This window comes from Lissotriton vulgaris, chromosome 6 (genome assembly GCF_964263255.1).
Source record: "Lissotriton vulgaris chromosome 6, aLisVul1.2, whole genome shotgun sequence".
Taxonomy (NCBI): Eukaryota; Metazoa; Chordata; class Amphibia; order Caudata; family Salamandridae; genus Lissotriton; species Lissotriton vulgaris.
This window is the reverse complement of record NC_141694.1, coordinates 741,053,716-741,074,665: the sequence shown is the minus strand read 5'-3', so window position 1 is coordinate 741,074,665 and position 20,950 is coordinate 741,053,716.

Below are 20,950 nucleotides of genomic sequence, written 5' to 3'. Positions count from 1 at the left end.
TTTAGACTTTTGAAAGTAAAATAAACATTGAACATTAGTGCCTAAACTGACAGATTTTACTTAATATATTCCATATACCATTACATGTTCAGGACAATGACACATGCTCTACAGGCAAAATTAATGAAACTATATTGACAATTAATATCTGTTCTGGCAGTTTTTTTTTATTCCTGGCAGTTTTTTCTTCCTTGCGGGCAAACAGCTTTTTTAGTAGACAGTTGTTATGGAACGGGAGTGGGTACATAACATCAAACATTCATATAATGTCTTTCGAGATAATTGTGATTCCCAAAAAACAAGATCCAAACACCAAGAAAAAAGATGACTTGTCAATCTTGTTGTTAAATGTTTCATCACTGTGGGCCTGATGTAGCAATCTTTCCCACAATGCAACACATCAAGATAACTTGCTGTGCTGTGCTGCACTGCGTGAAAGAGAGAGGAAACCAAAGTTATCGCATGAATGTTTGGATGTTGTGTTTTGTTTTAAAGGAAATCATGTAGTAAACCAATATTTTAAATTTTGAGTTCTTATGAATTTCCGGGTTTCCTGTAGAGTCTTCCTTTTTTCTTTTTCCACTTTTTTTAGATTTCTTTATAGATCCTTAGGACTTTGAATTGCTTTATTGAATTGAAAATGGACCTGTTTTATTTTTGCATTTTTACATTATTTTTCACGTTTTTGGTTGATTATATTTCTGACCACATGGCTACGGACAGAGATCTACAGCTACAGGACAGTACATTTTCTTTAAGTTATTCTTTTTTGTGGGAAATATTATATTTTATTATGCAAGTGAATGTGATTTAATTGGTAGTTGTTATATCACATTTTATGTGTTGTAGTTAATTGATTCCATGTAATGTTATTTGTAATTTTTGAGCTTTGTGGTTGATGACTTTTTCATTTTTTAACTAGTTAATACACATATTAATTTAATGCATCAGTCTTATTTGCTATTTGGTTGTATGTTTTTTGACTGATTACAGCATTGGCAAGAATTTCGTACTATCTTAGTGCACCTCTTCTGCAATAACTCTGCCTGTATGCTCTTTCAGCGCTTAGACACCTTCGGGTATATGTAGCGCTATATAACTTCTTCATTTAATTTAATTTCAACAATGTTTCATTTGTACCTATATATGGTAAATTCTGTGGTGTAAGTTACAACTTTGGCGTAACTCTACAAAGGTGTGCTCTCCCACCCACAGGTGACATTAGTGAACTTGGTCCAATTCACCAGTGATGAATGCGAAAGGCAAGTTATTGTAGCCCTACAAAACACTACACTATATGTAATTGACATAGCAGTATTGCTTTCGGGTTACTAACAATCCCATAAAGGGATCAGGGGCACCATGGAAATAGCAACAAACCTTATTTTGTTATTAACAATATCACACACACTGTACTAAGAAGAACTACAATTTTTATGTTAAAAATATTTTTTACTACAGGAACAATTTGTTTCACACAGAATATTAAAACTACAGAACCAAGGCACTTTATAAATAGCGAGAATAAAATGAACATTTTCAGCAATATTAAAATGTCATTGAAAATATTATTTAGATCCTAACACCCTAATATCTACTTCTGTGCACAAGTCTTTGAGAGTATGAAAGGCAGAGCAGCATGCAATCTAGGTTTTCTTAGGAAGAAGAGATGCACTACATATTTTGTTGAGAGCAGAGGCGTGAAGACTGTTCCCAGCACAGGGCAAACACCCACTGTGGCAGATGGTTGTCTTCCTTGACTTTATCAGCTTCAGTCTTCAGGTGAGATTTATCATCCTCAAAGTGTGAAGTGAGCTGGCAGTAGGGGAGACTGTCTCTGGCACAATTTCTTGGGTGAAAATCTGGGCAAAGGACCTCTACTGACAAGTGGTCAAGTGACAGTCCTTATATACTAAATCTTATCAGAAATTGGAATTTCTGGCATAAGTTTAGGAATGTCTGACATAGATTACGTTTGCATCCCAGATGTTTCCTCATGAGCATATACAGCAAAAGGACGTCAATTCAGATTACAATATTTTGATTATACATCTGTATGTGACATGGTGAGGAGTAGACATTTCACCCACATGAATGTTGCATTAGATGCTGTATCTATGTTATTAACCAACAGTTCCTAGACAGATAAGGTCTGACAACATCTGCGGTTAAAGGCAGACATGACAATGAAGCTACATAAATCAGGGAATATGGCGACTTCCATTGTTTAAGTTCCGGAAGATGGTGGACTCCTCGAACTAAGGTGGGGTTGGGGCCTACATAGGATGGAGCCAGACCTTAGGGACTTTACGTCAATTCCTGCTCTCTGCCTGCACTGGGGCACAATCTGCGCCAGTGCACAGTACACAACCAAGGCCCAGGATACCTCAACAGCCGCCTCAACTTCTACGCTCCCAAACGCCAGCTTCGATCGACCGGCCACGCCCTCGCCGCCGTCCCCCGCATCCGAAGAGCCACCACAGGGGGACGGTCCTTCTCCTACCTCGCCGCCAAGACATGGAACTCCCTCCCAACCCACCTCCGCCTGACCCAAGACCACCTCGCCTTCAGGAAGCAACTCAAGACCTGGCTGTTCGAGCAGTAGCGGACCCCCCTCCCCCAGCGCCTTGAGACCCTCTGGGTGAGTAGTGCGCTATATAAATGCTTTGATTGATTGATTGATTGATTGATTGATCCATTGTTCCTCTTTCTAAGTATGCTACAGAATGCAGCACACTTAGAGATAGGAAACAACGAAGATTACTCATGGGGAGGAAAGTAGACGAGAAACAATATGGAGTTATGTGAACTGGTGGATGAAAAGACAGCCAACATGACCTGGTTTTACCTGTCTATAAAGGCGAAACATACATAGAGAAATATCTATTTCTCTAGAATGCATTGTAAAATAGACAGCAGTATTTAACATGTTGCATCGCTTTGCTTTTGATTACCATCTAGAACATGTTTTCAATGCACTCTATTAGTGAATCATAGACGTAAAGATTATGACGTGATGCAATAGGGAGATACTTCTTTAATCCTTTCTCTTAACAGTGGGAGAAATGACCATACATTTAGAAAATCTGTATATTTTAGCACATTAGCAATACAATTCAGAACGGGTTTTTAACATAAGTAAAACACATATTCATATGTGCCTTATAAAATGTGTGAATATCCTTTAGTAGAAAAAGTAAATAACATAAAAAACATAATGTAGAGTGACAAACACTGTTCGGTCGCATATTATGCCGGTCGGGACTGCCGACTGGGTGTCGGTCAGTCTTATGACCGAGTCGGTGTCGGGTGGAAGGAATTCCACCCAACATTGAAATTACTCCTAAAATGTTTCCATGGATGCCCCTTAATTACATGACGTAGGATAAAAGTATAATTTAGCTAATTTCACGTAGGAAGCATTAAGCAAATTTACAAAAATAAAGTGAGATTACAACCCATAACAAAAGTTTGATCCAGGCCTACAATTAAGTTTAAACTTTCTTTTCCTTCCAGAAAGGAGCATGACAGTTGTTAAATTGGTGAAATCTTTGTTACACTGCCGAGCAGACCACGGTGGGCACCACTTTGGTGTTCGAGCAACAGGAAGTGTAAAAATGGTATCCCTATTTCCACATGCACAACTGCTTGAGTGTTTAAAATTCATACCCAGGGGAATGAAGGAGCAAAAGGGGTACGCACAAGTAGAATTAGGGTCATATTTATGGCCAAGTCACACAGTGCAGCACAGCAAGTCACCTTGTTGCACTGTTCTGCACCTTATTCGTCAAACTGCGCATTATTGCCTTTTCACCAGTGCTGGCGCCCTTTTGGCTGCCTAGCGCCAATGCAGGCACCCTTGCACAATGGTGCAAGGGTCCCTGCATTGAAAGAGGGATTGTTTTTGTGTGTGAAGCGGCACCTTCCTGCACAACAAACAACCCTAGAAAGAACAAACCACGAGGAGAAATAAATGTATTTCTCCACATTACGCCTCACCTTGGGAGGCGTAGGTTTTTGGCGCATTCCCAGGTCTACAACCTCTGGAAAATCTGGGAATGCGTCAAAGCCCATGAATGTTGCATGGGAACACCCTTGCAAAACCCATGAAAATGCCTCCATGGCACAGAGTAATGCAACCCAGCGATCTGCGCTGTGCCTCATTCATTTATGAAGCTACTTAGGGCCACTCAAGGTGGCCTTGCATGGATTAATAAATCTCATTTTAAATTTGTGTCGCTCTTGCACCGTGTCAAGTAGCGCAAGTGCAATGGAAAGGGGCTTTTTAATATGTGCCTGAGTTCTTCAGAAGATTCCATAATGGTTCCGATAATCATGAAACTATTGAGACACGACCGAGTGGGTTCTAGGTTTATTCCTCAGACTTTCATCCATCTCTATATATGAACTGATGAGGTACCGTACTCGTAAATAAAGAGACAGTTTAAAGATACCTATCACTTCTCGAACTTGTAAGATTAGTTTAGTTTTAGTTTATTTTTTATTAGCATAGTTAATTTAAACCATTGCAATAATAGCACTACAATATTCATAAAACAGAATTAAAAATCTTTAAAAGCTAAAGTAGAAAATTCAATGCAGTTAAAACACAATTGGATTATGCTAGTCGGGAAGGGTCAATGGGTCACTAGATGCTTTAATTTTGTTTGACTCAGAAATCTGTGCTCCGGCCATGCTTGCACGATTATCCGAGCGGAATTGTCTCTGCTTATTACAATAGTGTTCCCGCTGCTACTCCTAGTTCCCATCTGGCAGACTGTTTCATGATGGTGGGCTTTGCGAAACATTCTTTGATGTTAGCAGCATTTTTTGTTCAGCCATCCTCAGGAATTTTACCAGTCTGCAGTTTAATTGAGTATTTGCCGGGTTTAAGCAGGCCAACACTGCCTGCCTTCTAGTGTGGATACCTTTCTGTTTGAATAGATCTTTTAGAAGTTGTATCCGCGCTTGGTGCAGTTCTTCACATAGGCAAATTAAATGAAGAATATCCCCGTCCTTGATATTACACAGCCTGCAAGTATCTTGGCCTTTTATCCTCAGACATGGTGGTAGATGCTGAGAGCACGGAAGGATCCCCTGTCTGTACCTTAAGAAATTCATTTTTATCACCCTAGGGTAGCCCTGATTGAAATATGGTTGTGGGGTGAGTAATTTATAGGAGGTGAGGGTCATCCAGGCATGTGATGTTTTCGAGAAGGTTGCCTTGTGCTCCAATAAGGAGGAAAGGTTTATGTTTTTCCAGACCAATTTTTTTAAATTGAGGTGGCCGAGTTGCGCATTCTATAGTCCAGAGAGTTTGGTGGAAACTAAGGCTAGTTTGAGATAATTTCTTGCCCGGGAAAACTCCCTGTGTTGTATGTCATGCCACAACAGATAGTTGAGCGTGTTTGTATTGGCCCTGCTTATCTTATGCCAACAGATGATATATGCACCATATCTGGCTAAGACTTGTTGTTGAAGGCCAAAATCCAGCCTTATTTGTGCGGCTGACGCATAAGACGGAAGACAGAACATAGTTCTGTAAGCTTTCACCAATGTCCTGTCGAGCTCCTTAGCGTCTTTTCCCCGCATTGCCTCGCTGCCATAGGTTATCGAGGGGAGGAGTTTAGCCTGAACTACCTGAAATAGTGGAGTCAACGTTGGTCCCATCAATTTGTTTGCTAGATTTTTCATCGTTAAGGCAGTTGCCAGATCTTTCCTTTTTATTTCCTCTTTTTGGCGCCAAAAGGAACCTTCCTTGTCAAATATGACTCCTAGATACTTATACTCCCTGGCGTGGACAATTTTAGTTCCGCCAAGGAACCAATGTTTCTGTGTGCTCTTTTTGCTATTGATTGACATTGTCTTTGTTTTGCTCAGGTTTATTTTTAAGTTATTTTCTGTTGCGTATTTCTGCATTTCAGTTAGTAGATGTTGAAGGCCGACAAAAGTATGACTTAGCAGAAATACATCATCTGCATACATGAGATTTGTTAAAGTGCTCCCTCCCAATCTGGGAGCGTGAGAGTTGCAGGCATCCAGCACATTTGGAAGGTCAGCCATAAATGAATTGAACAGGGTTGGTGCATGCACACAACCCTGCTTCAGTCCTTTTGTGGTTAGTACTTTCGAGGAGAGATGGGTGCCTCCGCCTAGTTTCACCTGCACCCAGGTGTCCGTATGTAGAAGCATCAGCATGTTTAAGATGGTCTGTGGGATGCCCCATCATGCCAGTTTCCCTAATAGTCTGCCTCTCTCGATATTGTCAAAAGCAGCGCTAAAATCAATATAACATGGATGTAAGGGTAACTTGGAGGATTTTGCTGCATCAATTATTAGAGAAATTGCAAGGATGTTTGTAGCTGTGCTAGTCATTTTACGGAAACTGGTCTGATTCAGCGGTATCATCTGATTCGTCTCGGCCCAGAGTCTGAGCTCCTCTAATATAATACCTGCCAAGTATTTTGCTTCGTTGTCAATTAGCGCAACTAGGCGATAGTTGTTAGGCTCACCCTTGTCATCTTTTTTGTGACTTGGGACTATTGTTGAGCCCTTCCAGGCTTCTGGTATTCTATTTAGCAGCCTAATTTCCAGGAACAGAGGTTCTAAAATATCTGCCCATTTTTTATGCTTCGCTTTGAACAAGGCGGCGGGAAACCGTATGGTCCCGGGGCACCTTCTTTCCTCCCTTTGGCGATCTGCTTTTGAATTGGGAGTGACAGCGGATGGTTTGCTGCGCCCAATGGTTTACTTCCTGTGGCTGGCCACTCCTGCTCCGTACTCAGATATATTAGCTAGGGTTATTCTCTCTGAGAGTCGCCTGTTGTCCATTTGTTCTCCTGCGTTTTCCATGTGGTTGTTAAAGTGGCTAGTAAGATATTTTGTCCAGATTGCTTCTGAGATGTGAGACCCGATGTCCTTAAATTTGGGGCGCATTATCCTGTTCGCAGCTTTCCAAAAACGGGCTCTGTTATTGCGATTTATATCATATAGGAGTTTTGACCAGATTTCGTTCTCACAGTCTCTCTTGATGTTCCATTTTAATCTTTTTAGGGCTACCCTTTGATGATTCAGGGTTGCTCGTGCATTGATGTTTCCTGGAAATCTTCTTAGCCTATGCAGGCTCGATTTTATTGATCTTTTCAGTGACTTGAGTTGCACTCTCTGCTTTTTCTGTATTTTGTTTTTTCCCCATTTTTCCTGAAGATTAACTTTAGTGGGGGGAGGACCTGCAAGCTTTTGTGGCAGTATAACTGTGAAATGCTCCCAGCGAGCAATTAGATCAGCTGTGCTCAGGGTTTGTGATTTGAAGAAGTTTATTGTGGCTTCAGACAGCAAGTTTGAGTTGTTCATTGTGCATTTAATCCTTTTTTGATCTTGGGTGTGAATAGGCCCCAGGGATATGTCTGGCCTGATTGAAGTAGGTACAGTAGCTGTTAATTGAATTTCCTGGGGGCGGTGGTCACTATCACCCTTGTCCCCCATTCTAAACCCAAGTATGTAAGGGAACAGCTCGAGACTAGCAAAGGTGTAATCCAGAATAGAGCTTGTAGTTGTGGAATAAAAGGATTCGACTGGGGGACGATCTTCTGGACATCTTCCGTTCAGTGCACGGAGGTTGTGATGTTCTAGGTCGTCAAGGAAGCAGCTACAGTGGTCTTTCTTCTTTACCTGCAATGGATCAGATTGTGCAGGAAAATTGAAGATTCTGGTTAGAGTTGATACCTCCTCCCCTTCTGCCGAGCCGAAGAGATATTGTTTTAAATCCCCTGTCAGAATGAATATTGGATTTTCCATCTCTGCTGCATACTCCGACAAAAGATTGATTATTTTAGTCGAGTCCTTAGCTTTACGTTTGGGGTGAACATATGCACATATGCATTAATTATACAAACCTCCTTTTCCTCTTCGTCCAGCTTGATCCTAATTCTGATTGCTAATGTTGTGCTTGGCATTGAGTCCATGGAGGTTGCTGAGGCTATGCTTGTTGTAGAGACGTAGGTGATCAGCCCTCCCGAGCAGTGGCCATATCTACCGATCTTTGTTGCTGGTACGGCGAAACATGTGTAGCCCTTAATATGCTGTGGATCTATGAGCCAGATTTCTTGCAGCAGGATTATTATAAGGTGGTAACGTAATTCAAAAAGTCAGGGTCTCTATTTTTGTTGCTAATCCACTGATGTTCCATGAGCATAAACTAAGGGGAAATTCCATTGTCCTACTCTGGCTCTATCTCGTAAATTGCATCAATCGTCCGGAGGATGCACAGCTATTGTGCGGGATAGTGTTTCCCTGCTAGGACCTTGATTTGAGTAAGATACTGCTTTCAGCCACGTGTCTGATCGATCCCTTTGGCTGCTTATATTCCATTGTCCCGTTCTTCCCTGTGCTCCTCTAAGTACACCCTTTGCGTATACTTTAGGTTTTGTTGATACCGGGCTTGTATTGCACAGTAATGGAAATGGATAGGCTGGTTTTTGTAGGGGGGTGATATCAATACCCCAGTTTTGGAATGCCCCCAGTTCAGCTAGGATTGTATCTGCAATTTTAGTTGTGGACCATGTTGTCTTTGTTGCCTCTTGATTTTTTGAATTAGCTGTAGATATGAACTCTACAGAAAGTAGATCCTTTGGACTTATGCTAGCCAAGTTTTGGGATGGACTTTATTTGTAGTCTAATTCTTGGTACTTGTGATGACTGTACATTTGCAATATCAGATAATTCTGGTGGAGGTGTAGAGCAGTTTGCTTTTTCAGGCTTTGTATCCACCTGGTTTCTTGGTCCTTATGCCATAAGCTTCTTTTTAGTTGGTTTTGATGTTGTGAACGTGAAGAATGTCTGCTTTAGTTCTTGGCCCCCAGTCTGTGCACTTTTTTCCAATGGTTTGTATCTGGGACTGAGTTTGGTTGGTGTACAAAGCCTTTTGGTCTCCCTGAGCGGTGAGGCCTGGTCTGGCCCATCTGTTGTTCAGCAAATCTTTTCTTCTAGGGCCCGGTGATAGGGCTCGTGTTGATGTCCGTTTGTTTTCTTACAATCAAACTTAAGGTCCCTGAATTGCACCCTTCTCCACATGCCTGTTGTAGTAATGCAGGTTCACACCTCAGATCTGGTCTATGTGTCAGTTAGAACCTCTATCAGATTGTATTAATGGCACAGTGGTGGTCGTCTCTTGTCTTTTTATTTCTATTTAATCTGTATTATCCTTTTGTGGAGTTATTTGTCTGGTTCCTTCTCCTGTTTCACCATGTACCTGAATTTCATTTGGCTGTTTTGTAACTATTACCTGTGCCATAAGATGTTTGGGATTGGCTGGAAGCGGTTGAGCCTGATTTGTTAAATTTGCATCTTTAGAGTTGGTGTTATATTCATTCTTCAAACCATAGAAGATAGGGAAGTATTTCATTGCATTTATTTGGGGCTTTTTGATTGCGCCCTTTATTTTTCTGTTGGCGACGTTGTTTGGCATTGAGTTTTTGGAGCACTCCATCATCGTGATTGCTTGTCTTCTCAGTGTCTGCCACTGACTTGCATATATGTAAGTTTCCAGCTATTTTGCTTTTTGTTGTTCCCTCCGGGCTGTTAGACATGCCCTGGTCTTTAGTTAAATTTTCTGTTGTTGCACATTTAATATCTGTTATCAAACCACTTAACATTGTGGGCAGGGTGGATCAACAACCTGCTCGCATTTACAGCTGAGGTATGTATTTGATTGCGCTCTTGTTATCAGGCCGTTTAGATTGCCCAGTTTTTCATCAATGCCTGCAGTAAAAACTGCCAGTGTTTTCAATAAAGTAAGTTGGATCTCCATCTTTTCAGACTGATATTGCAGTGCTTCAACTGCTAGCTGTATTGTATTTAATAGTGAGATCCAAGTGCCAGTGTCTTGTTCCTGTCTGTGCTCATTCTCTTTTAAGCTTTTATTATTTTGTTCTACCTAGGAAGAATCCCTGGGACACTCTTGCCGAGAGTCTTGGCGGAAGTGCGCTCTTTGTGCTTGGTCTAGAGTGTAAGTGGCGAGCATGTCCTCCCATTCTTGTGTGTTTAAATAGGACATGGTCACCCTTCCCTCCTCTGTCTGGCTTAGATCCGGCACCCCTACGCATGGTCCTCCATATTGGCTAGACACAGTTCTGTGGGCCAGGGGTTGTGGAATTGGTGATTTGGGAGTTACTCGATTTATAGCTTTAACAGGAGTGCTGTAACTTCTTATTGCCATGTTGGTTAAGGGGCTGGAGTTCATTTCAATATTTTGTACCCCATCTTCTCTCTCTAAGTCTGTGCTGATTTCATTATTGCATTTGATTTCTTTGATGACCTGCTCTTCGGCTCTAGCATGAACGTCTGTTTTTTGGGGGTTGTGTTCTACAGTCGGGCTCTTCTGAGTGCTGCCCTGTTGCCTAAATTTTGTTAAGGGTGGTCCTGATTTACTGGGCATTCCTATGAAAACCACTGGCGATGGGCTGCCTGCCTCCTTCGCCCCAACCGGGTGAATTAGCGATTGATGTTTCGACGTAAGTTGCTGGCCTTGTTGCTGTAATGATCCTTTTTTGTCTAAGGGAGGCAGGCTTAGATCGGTCCCTTCCTTTAGTGGAGGTAGGGGTACCCGTGGCGAATGCAGGCCTTTAAGAGAGGCGTTGCTAGAAAAAGGACTGACCCTGCATCCTTTTGAAAATTGAACTTTGTATATATCTTGGGTTGGTGAGAGGGTACCGCGCTACCTAAAAGAGTCTTTGCTGTACTCTCCTTATGGTTCTGCTCAATTACAATAAGTTTTTGTTCGACATTATCCTGAGTGCTGGGGTTTTGTTTCTTTCCTTTTTTTCCTTTCGATTTGGGCGGCATAGCCTCTCTCGTTCTTCCCGACCTCATTGGGCCATCTGGGACCAAGACAATTTAGTTCTGGCGAAGTTACCGCCCTGCAGCCAGATCTTGAGACTATAGCTCACAGTCAATTGTAGTCAAGACAAGTAATAAGAAGTTGACCTTTATTTCTTAATTTCTAAATTGATGCCCAGCTGCCCAGCTAAGGCTGCTGCGGTATGAGTCAAGCTATTGGCCTTAATGTTAAGTGCTACTTGTGTTGTCTCCAATGACTGCCATTATCGGCTACTCCCCATTGCAACACATAGCCTCCTTCTTATTATTGCCTTCTAATGTCTGCGCCTGATGATAGCTATGGCGGATGGACTATCAGTTTCCGCAATAGTTGCTGCTAGGAGTGTTGTGTTAGTGTTGGTAAGCTCACCTGGTTCTTGGTCCCCCTTGTGACCGTAGAGCTCCACAGATAGCACACTGTAGCCGGCCACGAGCTGCTGGGAGTAAGGGCGACAGGCGGCGTGCTCAGATGGGGCTCAGAAAATGATGTATCAGAGTTTGGTGTGTCAGGTGCTCTCTCAGAGTACTCTCCACTCGGCTCAGCTCCGCTCCACTGCCCGCTGCCTGCTGCCCGCCTGCCCATCTGCTATTTGCGGCACTGGCGCCCTCTGATGATGCAAAAATACGGGCCAGATTCCAATGCCCACGACCATCATAAGAGGGTCACAGGGGTCACAGGGTTCATGAATGCACAGGCGTGCAGGCTCACAGAGTCACAGAGTGGCTGCACACCCCTTCCTCTCGCAGCTCGCAGGATCGTTAGAACGCAATCCTGCAGGCTTTAGCAGCTCCCGAAGCAGCCTTCATACACTGCGTCCCTCTCTACGCACACGCCTTCCTTCACCGCAGCTCACCGCGACTCTCTGGGGGATCGCAAGTGCAGCTCACCGACCAGCTCACGGCTCTGGGCTCACCGCTCTAGTCTCACGCAGCAGCCTTCCTCAGCCGCGTCTCTCTCCTCTCAGGTTCGCAGGCTTGGTATCTCTGAATCTCAGGCTCACAGAAACCACAAAGCCACAGAGCCGTTACCAACGATATTGTAAGGAAAAAGGAAGATCACCAACACAAAGGCCCTTATGAGTTGCACAGGACTGGAGTCATGGAAAAATCGCATGTAATTTTTATGTTACCACTCTGTAAAATCACCTAAGTTGAACACTATGGCATGTCGAATTACTATGTGGGATTCGTTTTTCTGGTCATACAACTACATTGAATTTGCCATTCCATGGGCTTTACTGCATACATTTACAACCTGCTCTAAGCATATGCATGCACGTCAATTATAGTTCCAGGTAATGTACTCCATTTTTATTACACTAATAGGGAATACTATTATCCACTATTTGTATAATAAAAAATTGAGAGAAACCAGGCAAGTGGAGCTCCAACCAGCGTCCATTAGGAAGAGGTGGCCCTGTTTTCCAGGCACTGAATTTGCCACATCTTAAGCCAGGGGTTGCGTAAGCAGTGACAGGTTTAGCAAGGGGCAAGTCAGGGGGGTGTACAACTGTTACAACAAAACTTTTACAACGCACTACCATTACAACGCGACCATTACCACGCAAACCATTACAACGCATTGCACTGGGGGGCGCTCTAGGATAGGGAATAAGTTTAATTTACTATCCAACACCTTCCCTAGTGTCCACGGGGACTGGAGTTGGAATAGTAAATTAAACTATTCACTATCCAACACCTTCCCTAGTGTCCACGGGGACTGGAGTTGGAATAGTAAATTAAACTATTCACTATCCAGCACCCCAAAGCGCTATGCGTTGTAATGGTATGCGTGGTAAAAACCGCGTTGTAAAGGTATGCGTGGTAAAAGTATGCGTTGTAACGTCATACATCCGTCAGGGGTGTTGGTTGAAACCCCTGTATTTACAACAAGGGGTGGTGAGGGACAGAGTCTCTGAATTAAGCAGAAAGCTCTCACCCAGTCAAGAGATCAGGGCTAGATCCAACACCGTTTTTTAGCTCACTGCACCATCCCAGTTTCAGAACCTGGCTGTATGCAAATTAGTCTGTTCCTGTCCCAGTGCATGATGGGAACAGAGCAAACCAAACTACAAAGGCCAATTCTTACACTGGGAAGGAAACAAGCTCCCGGGGACCGGTTTCTGGCATTACAGCCGTCTTCGGCCCGGTTTGCTTGAATCCTGATGGTGCAATGAGCAAGGGTCTCACATCTGAGAATACCCTTCCACGCTTAGGGTGGACAAAAATATTTACAACAAGGGGTGGTGAGGGACAGAGTCTCTGAATTAAGCAGAAAGCTCTCACCCAGTCAAGAGATCAGGGCTAGATCCAACACCGTTTTTTAGCTCACTGCACCATCCCAGTTTCAGAACCTGGCTGTATGCAAATTAGTCTGTTCCTGTCCCAGTGCATGATGGGAACAGAGCAAACCAAACTACATAGCCAATTCTTACACTGGGAAGGAAACAAGCTCCCGGGGACCGGTTTCTGGCATTACAGCCGTCTTCGGCCCGGTTTGCTTGAATCCTGATGGTGCAATGAGCAAGGGTCTCACATCTGAGAATACCCTTCCACGCTTAGGGTGGACAAAAATATTTACAACAAGGGGTGGTGAGGGACAGAGTCTCTGAATTAAGCAGAAAGCTCTCACCCAGTCAAGAGATCAGGGCTAGATCCAACACCGTTTTTTAGCTCACTGCACCATCCCAGTTTCAGAACCTGGCTGTATGCAAATTAGTCTGTTCCTGTCCCAGTGCATGATGGGAACAGAGCAAACCAAACTACAAAGGCCAATTCTTACACTGGGAAGGAAACAAGCTCCCGGGGACCGGTTTCTGGCATTACAGCCGTCTTCGGCCCGGTTTGCTTGAATCCTGATGGTGCAATGAGCAAGGGTCTCACATCTGAGAATACCCTTTCACGCTTAGGGTGGACAAAAATATTTACAACAAGGGGTGGTGAGGGACAGAGTCTCTGAATTAAGCAGAAAGCTCTCACCCAGTCAAGAGATCAGGGCTAGATCCAACACCGTTTTTTAGCTCACTGCACCATCCCAGTTTCAGAACCTGGCTGTATGCAAATTAGTCTGTTCCTGTCCCAGTGCATGATGGGAACAGAGCAAACCAAACTACAAAGGCCAATTCTTACACTGGGAAGGAAACAAGCTCCCGGGGACCGGTTTCTGGCATTACAGCCGTCTTCGGCCCGGTTTGCTTGAATCCTGATGGTGCAATGAGCAAGGGTCTCACATCTGAGAATACCCTTCCACGCTTAGGGTGGACAAAAATATTTACAACAAGGGGTGGTGAGGGACAGAGTCTCTGAATTAAGCAGAAAGCTCTCACCCAGTCAAGAGATCAGGGCTAGATCCAACACCGTTTTTTAGCTCACTGCACCATCCCAGTTTCAGAACCTGGCTGTATGCAAATTAGTCTGTTCCTGTCCCAGTGCATGATGGGAACAGAGCAAACCAAACTACAAAGGCCAATTCTTACACTGGGAAGGAAACAAGCTCCCGGGGACCGGTTTCTGGCATTACAGCCGTCTTCGGCCCGGTTTGCTTGAATCCTGATGGTGCAATGAGCAAGGGTCTCACATCTGAGAATACCCTTCCACGCTTAGGGTGGACAAAAATATTTACAACAAGGGGTGGTGAGGGACAGAGTCTCTGAATTAAGCAGAAAGCTCTCACCCAGTCAAGAGATCAGGGCTAGATCCAACACCTTTTTTTAGCTCACTGCACCATCCCAGTTTCAGAACCTGGCTGTATGCAAATTAGTCTGTTCCTGTCCCAGTGCATGATGGGAACAGAGCAAACCAAACTACAAAGGCCAATTCTTACACTGGGAAGGAAACAAGCTCCCGGGGACCGGTTTCTGGCATTACAGCCGTCTTCAGCCCGGTTTGCTTGAATCCTGATGGTGCAATGAGCAAGGGTCTCACATCTGAGAATACCCTTCCACGCTTAGGGTGGACAAAAATATTTACAACAAGGGGTGGTGAGGGACAGAGTCTCTGAATTAAGCAGAAAGCTCTCACCCAGTCAAGAGATCAGGGCTAGATCCAACACCGTTTTTTAGCTCACTGCACCATCCCAGTTTCAGAACCTGGCTGTATGCAAATTAGTCTGTTCCTGTCCCAGTGCATGATGGGAACAGAGCAAACCAAACTACAAAGGCCAATTCTTACACTGGGAAGGAAACAAGCTCCCGGGGACCGGTTTCTGGCATTACAGCCGTCTTCGGCCCGGTTTGCTTGAATCCTGATGGTGCAATGAGCAAGGGTCTCACATCTGAGAATACCCTTCCACGCTTAGGGTGGACAAAAATAAAATATGACAGGTTTAGCAAGGGGCAAGTCAGGGGGGTGTACAACTGTTACAACAAAACTTTTACAACGCACTACCATTACAACGCGACCATTACCACGCAAACCATTACAACGCATTGCACTGGGGGGGCGCTCTAGGATAGGGAATAAGTTTAATTTACTATCCAACACCTTCCCTAGTGTCCACGGGGACTGGAGTTGGAATAGTAAATTAAACTATTCACTATCCAACACCTTTCCTAGTGTCCACGGGGACTGGAGTTGGAATAGTAAATTAAACTATTCACTATCCAGCACCCCAAAGCGCTATGCGTTGTAATGGTATGCATGGTAAAAACCGCGTTGTAAAGGTATGCGTGGTAAAAGTATGCGTTGTAACGTCATACATCCGTCAGGGGTGTTGGTTGAAACCCCTGGAGACCCCCAAATGGCATCCATGAGCATATGGTAAAGGTATGGGGATGAGCTGTGGCTGGCAGGGAGTATGGGAGGGACGTGGAAATTATTTTTCAGCATGGGACATTGTATGCACCCTTGTTAGAAAAAATAAAACATGGAATGAAGCTTGGCAGGTGCTGCAGCCAAATATTCATGAGATTTATCTGATCAGAATCAGGCAGAGAGACATTAACGCATATGAACATGCATTAATTTGTATTCACTTAAATTATAATCATGGCTCAAGTCATTTTACTGTAAAATAGTAAATCACCCACTGTTATTCTGGCAGTGTTTTTGAAGTGAAATGCAAGTAAATTACACACCATTACTCTTAACATATTTAAAAGAATGGAATTTGAATTAAGCCAAGATTAAGGGGCATATTACCAAGCAATAGCGATAATTATCGCTATTGCTTGGTTAGAGACAAAAATTTACCACTGGGCTGCGGCGATTTTTACCGCAAATAAACCTTGGTATTACCAAGGTTTATCGCAAATGCGATAAAAATCGCTGCAATGCATGAATATCGCTGAAAAGTAAGCGATATTCATGCCTTACCGAGCTAATGCTCTTAGCCATGTTATCCACCTCCCATTGGATAACATGGCTAAGAACTGCTCAAGGCAGGTGTTAGCTTTTGGAGATATTCGTGCTTAGCGCGAATATCTCCAAAAGTTGGTAATAGGAGATAGCGATGTTAGCGACTGTTTTCAGTCTCAAACATCTTGGCACGCCCACTTTGCATGTCATTAGTGATAAATATCACTGACATGCAAAGTGGGGCCCAAGATGGTCGCTATCTCCTACTAGCTGTCGCTAACTGGTGTTAGCGACAGCTAGGTAATAGGGAGATAATTTTATCTCCGCTTTCTTGGCTTTTAAAGCCAAAAAAGCGGAGATAAACCCCCTTGATAATATGCCCCAAAGTCTTTAATGAAGGTTAAAGAAAAAGAAGAGGACACCATGCAATCAATCAATACTCAAAAGACCTTTGTGATGCTCATTATGTTCTCCGAGAAGAGGGAAGCTAATACAATTTCACTACTTCAAGAAACGATTTTATAACAGTCCATTTTACTATTTTTTGTTGAAGTTCTTTTGTAACAATTGCTAGCCCTAGAACACAAATGCACTTCATTTGTTCCAGCGTACAACTGAACATAGGAGCCGTTGGGCTCTTCATTGTCTGGTAACTATTAGCCTTGCAAAATCTGTGGCAAGAAAAACACATTATGCAGCATATTTGGTGATTTTAAGTGTCCACCTAATTCAAAATAGAGCTAGACAAAGATAATATTCAATGTCTTCCCAGAAACTGCATTAAAAATTCTGTTCTATATTACAAAAAGATGGCCAGATCTGTATTAAACAACAATTTTGCAGTTTGATATCACACATTCCATATTTTGTACCCATAATTTGACTATTAGCATATCAGTACGGGGAGTAAATGTGGATAACGAATTGTAAATCTGTTCTTCCCTACATATACTTAACTTGACAGCTAAAACACAACATTGTTACATACAACTGGCAGAAGAGGGCGACTTAAATTCTATTCTAGAATTCTAAGTAGTCTTCTAATGAAAATTGAATAAATTCCACTAATATTTAAAACTATATGTAAATAGAGTCATATATATGTGTTTATATATATATATATACATACTCCATTGTAATGAGGCAGTCAGAAAGAAATCCGACCGACACATTACGATGGGGCTCGGAAGGCTACAACCATCGTAATTGGGCCATAGTGGCACTGTGTGTGTGGGTGCAGGAAGACATGCTTGGTGCTCTTTTTTTGAAGTGATACCCTCAGATGATAAATCATGATCAACACATATATCGCTAAAGCAAGAATGCACGGTCCATCAAGAAAATTCCATATATATAATCATATACGGTCCATGTAGGTTAAGGTTGATGGTGTTTTTATCCCATTATGGACAGTGGCATCATCATCAGGACTCAAAGAAGGCAATGGCACAATAAGAAAAGAGAGCGAGTTAGTTATATGTATTAGCAAGGGCATTTTTCAAGGGAAAAATGTAAGGAAAAGCAGAAAGCAGTGACTACCTAGTAGAGGCGCCAGGGTTCCCAAGTATTGAGTTCCATCAGGACGACAGTGGCAGGGAGCCAGGGTAGACCCGAGTCAGATAATAGGAAACTTAGGTAAGTGGTTTGTTCTAAAAATAAGAACATTTCAAGACAGGTAGAAACAATCAACGTAAAACTGACCTGTTAAGAACCGAGGTCTGGCAAGAAGGTGAGCCCACTGCTAGCTGAGCAGGGCTGTTCCTTAGAAAATGGGCTGTTCTTTACAAAGTGGGAGGCTGCTAGTATTAACTAGGGAAGGAGGTGCACAGTCAGCGCCCGGGCTACAATCAGGCAGGAGGATTCAGAAGTTATTGTGGGCTTTAATCAATCCCAATAGTGAGGTGGAGAAATCCAGTGGTGTACCGTAGGTTATGCCGGTGGGCGTGATGCTTCTTATCTCTAAAGTGGTGTGGCAAAATACAGAAAGGACTTGGTTCTGCCATGGTACAAGAGTGCCTGCATTGGCGCATAGCGGCCCATTGTGGGTCAGTGAAGGGGGAAAGGACAGGAATATGCTGTATCTCATAGATATGGTGTATTTCAGCCCCTTTCTTTTGAAGCATGGCAGCACAGCAAGATTCCTTGCAGTGCTGCCCTGCGCCAAAACCTTAAAAATGAAGCCCTACAGCTTGAGAGAATAGTGGATGCCTCTGTCTTGTGCCCAGTGTATTTGACGCTCTCTGCTCTGTTAATCAGTTACTATATGCAAAGTCTGTGGTGGTGTACAGGGAGCCTGAATCACCTTATAAAAACTAAGGAGAATTTCATTGTGACATACTATCCCAGAGGTATGGCAATTGTACAAGACAAAAAATATTTCAGACATCTACAGTTATGAAAAGTAAATGTTGAGATAAAGTACAATTAATACAGGTCAATAGTTTGATAGGATTTTTCTTAATACAGCAACCTTTATTAAAATATTAAAACCCTGATGATTTGAATGAATTTTTTAAAGCTTTTTCTCAATTTTTGGACAAACCAAGGGTAAACAAATACCATTACAAAGACTTTAATATTTACATAATAACAACTTTTATTTTGTTACACGTACTCGTTCCTAGATCTTAAGGGTTCATTGCTGGTCCCCCGCCATCTACAAAAACATTCTCGCCCATTACAATGGGAGTAGAATTCTCAGACTGGTTAAGAGCACCATAGGGTCTCATTCAGTGATCATTCAGTGATCTTTACGTGTTAATCTATAGTACCCTCCAAGTGCCACCTACTCTTTCAAACTTCTAGGGACACTACCGTGCTTTATGCACATTTTCCTCAGCCTCCATATGCAAGTCAATATTCTTGCCCCATTGTTCAAGAGACTTAACACTGATTCTTACATAATTTCACAGTATCTCTTCTAGCCACCTTCATTTTCGCATTAGAAAATATTCTGCTGTACTTATGTATTCCCAATTTCTGCCTTATCCCTAGTACTGCTAAATGTAAGTGGAGCTTCAGCTGTCACCTATTACTGCTGCGATCTGGCAGCCATTTCTTCTACGGAACAGTTGAATCCCTGGACACTCCCTGTGTGTGTGAATATACACCTAAAAAGACTTTATTATTTTCTACTCTCCCCACTTTCAATAATAGGGTCCTTGTTCAACATTCTCAGTGCAATGTCTTGTGCTGTACCAGCCTAAATGTGTCCCTTGGTTCAGTAAGATTTTTAGTTGACATTTTGCTGTGAGATTGATCGGTGTGATGGAATGAATGTGACATCTTTACCAGGTATTGATCCTGTTTTTAATGGTTTGTCAAGCCAGCAGTCGTCCCCATTTCTCAGAGAATTCATATTTTTGTTCTTGAAATACTATTATCCAATGATTATTCATAGAGCTAATGGATATAGCTGTTATATAGGGTGGTTACTCTACTGGTTAAAAAGATTGGCTTCACATGATCTGCTTCCATTTGGTGATCTTAATGTATATTTTCGATGACAGTTGTTTCTCTTAGAATCTTCACCCAGCTATCATGTTGGTCTGATCGAGAATCTTGTATTTACATTTCTAGAATAAGCTGTATAAGAATCTAAGCTAAAATAGTTTTTTTCAGTATTCCTATCAAAGTATTTAGTTGTTTGTTACTTTATAATTTGAAGGAATTATGGATCTCTCCTTAGTGATCCGCTGACTGTCCTGTGTGCAGATTTTGTGATGGGGTCAAAATCCCTGATTGATAATGTTTTTTAAAATGTATCTAGGTATAGTTTTTCTTTTTATTATTTATGTGAACACAATTTTAAAATAGCCTATACGGTAAAGGACTTATGCAATGAAGAATGAAGGATACTAAAGGTTATCTAGATTCATATTGGAATAGGAATCATACAGATGCAGTTTTCATAACAGGACCTGTATGCCAATTTTCAGATTTGAATTTGTGCGGCCCTCATTATGTGTATCTGTCAATATGATAATCTTCCAATTCTCTGCAAAATTGTATGGTTCTCGCATCTCAGCAGTATGTACTTCCACCTGCTGCAAAATGGCAGGATCATATATAAGAGTGCCATAACTACTAATTACTTTAACCCCTTCCGTGCTCTCGTCGGCCAACGGCCGACGCGAGCAGTCCCTCCCTGGTGCTGCGCACAACCGTGGCCCATCGCAGGGTAAACAGTCAAAATATCGAATTTTTAATTTCGACTTACACTTATATCGAGTTGCTAATATCGATGGGACAGAATATCGATGTCCAGAATATCGATGGCCAGAATATCGACCCAAAGGTAAGTAATATCGAAATTACTTATATCGATAGCATATATATCGATGTAAGTAATTTCGATTTACTAATATGTGTTAGAAATGTTAGTTAAGTATTTAAATTAATTGTTATAATATGTGTTTAATATGTTTTTATAAATAAAAAATATATAAAAGTAAATAATATGTTTTACTACCAGAGCGGGTTGTGGTTTTTTAGGGGAATAGGGTGGGAAGTAATATATTTGTAATTAAATAATTATTTTTTAATGATTAATTTATTTTGCAATTAAATATTAATTGGCAATGAATTATTTTAACTGATTAATTGAATAATTATTTGATAATTTATGTATATTTTTAAGTAAATTATATGTTTTACTACTGGAGCGGGTTGTGGGTTTATAGGGGAATAGGGTGGGATGTAATTTATTTGTAATTAAATAATTAATTTTTAATGATTAATTTATTTTGCTATTAAATATTAATTGGCAATGAATTATTTT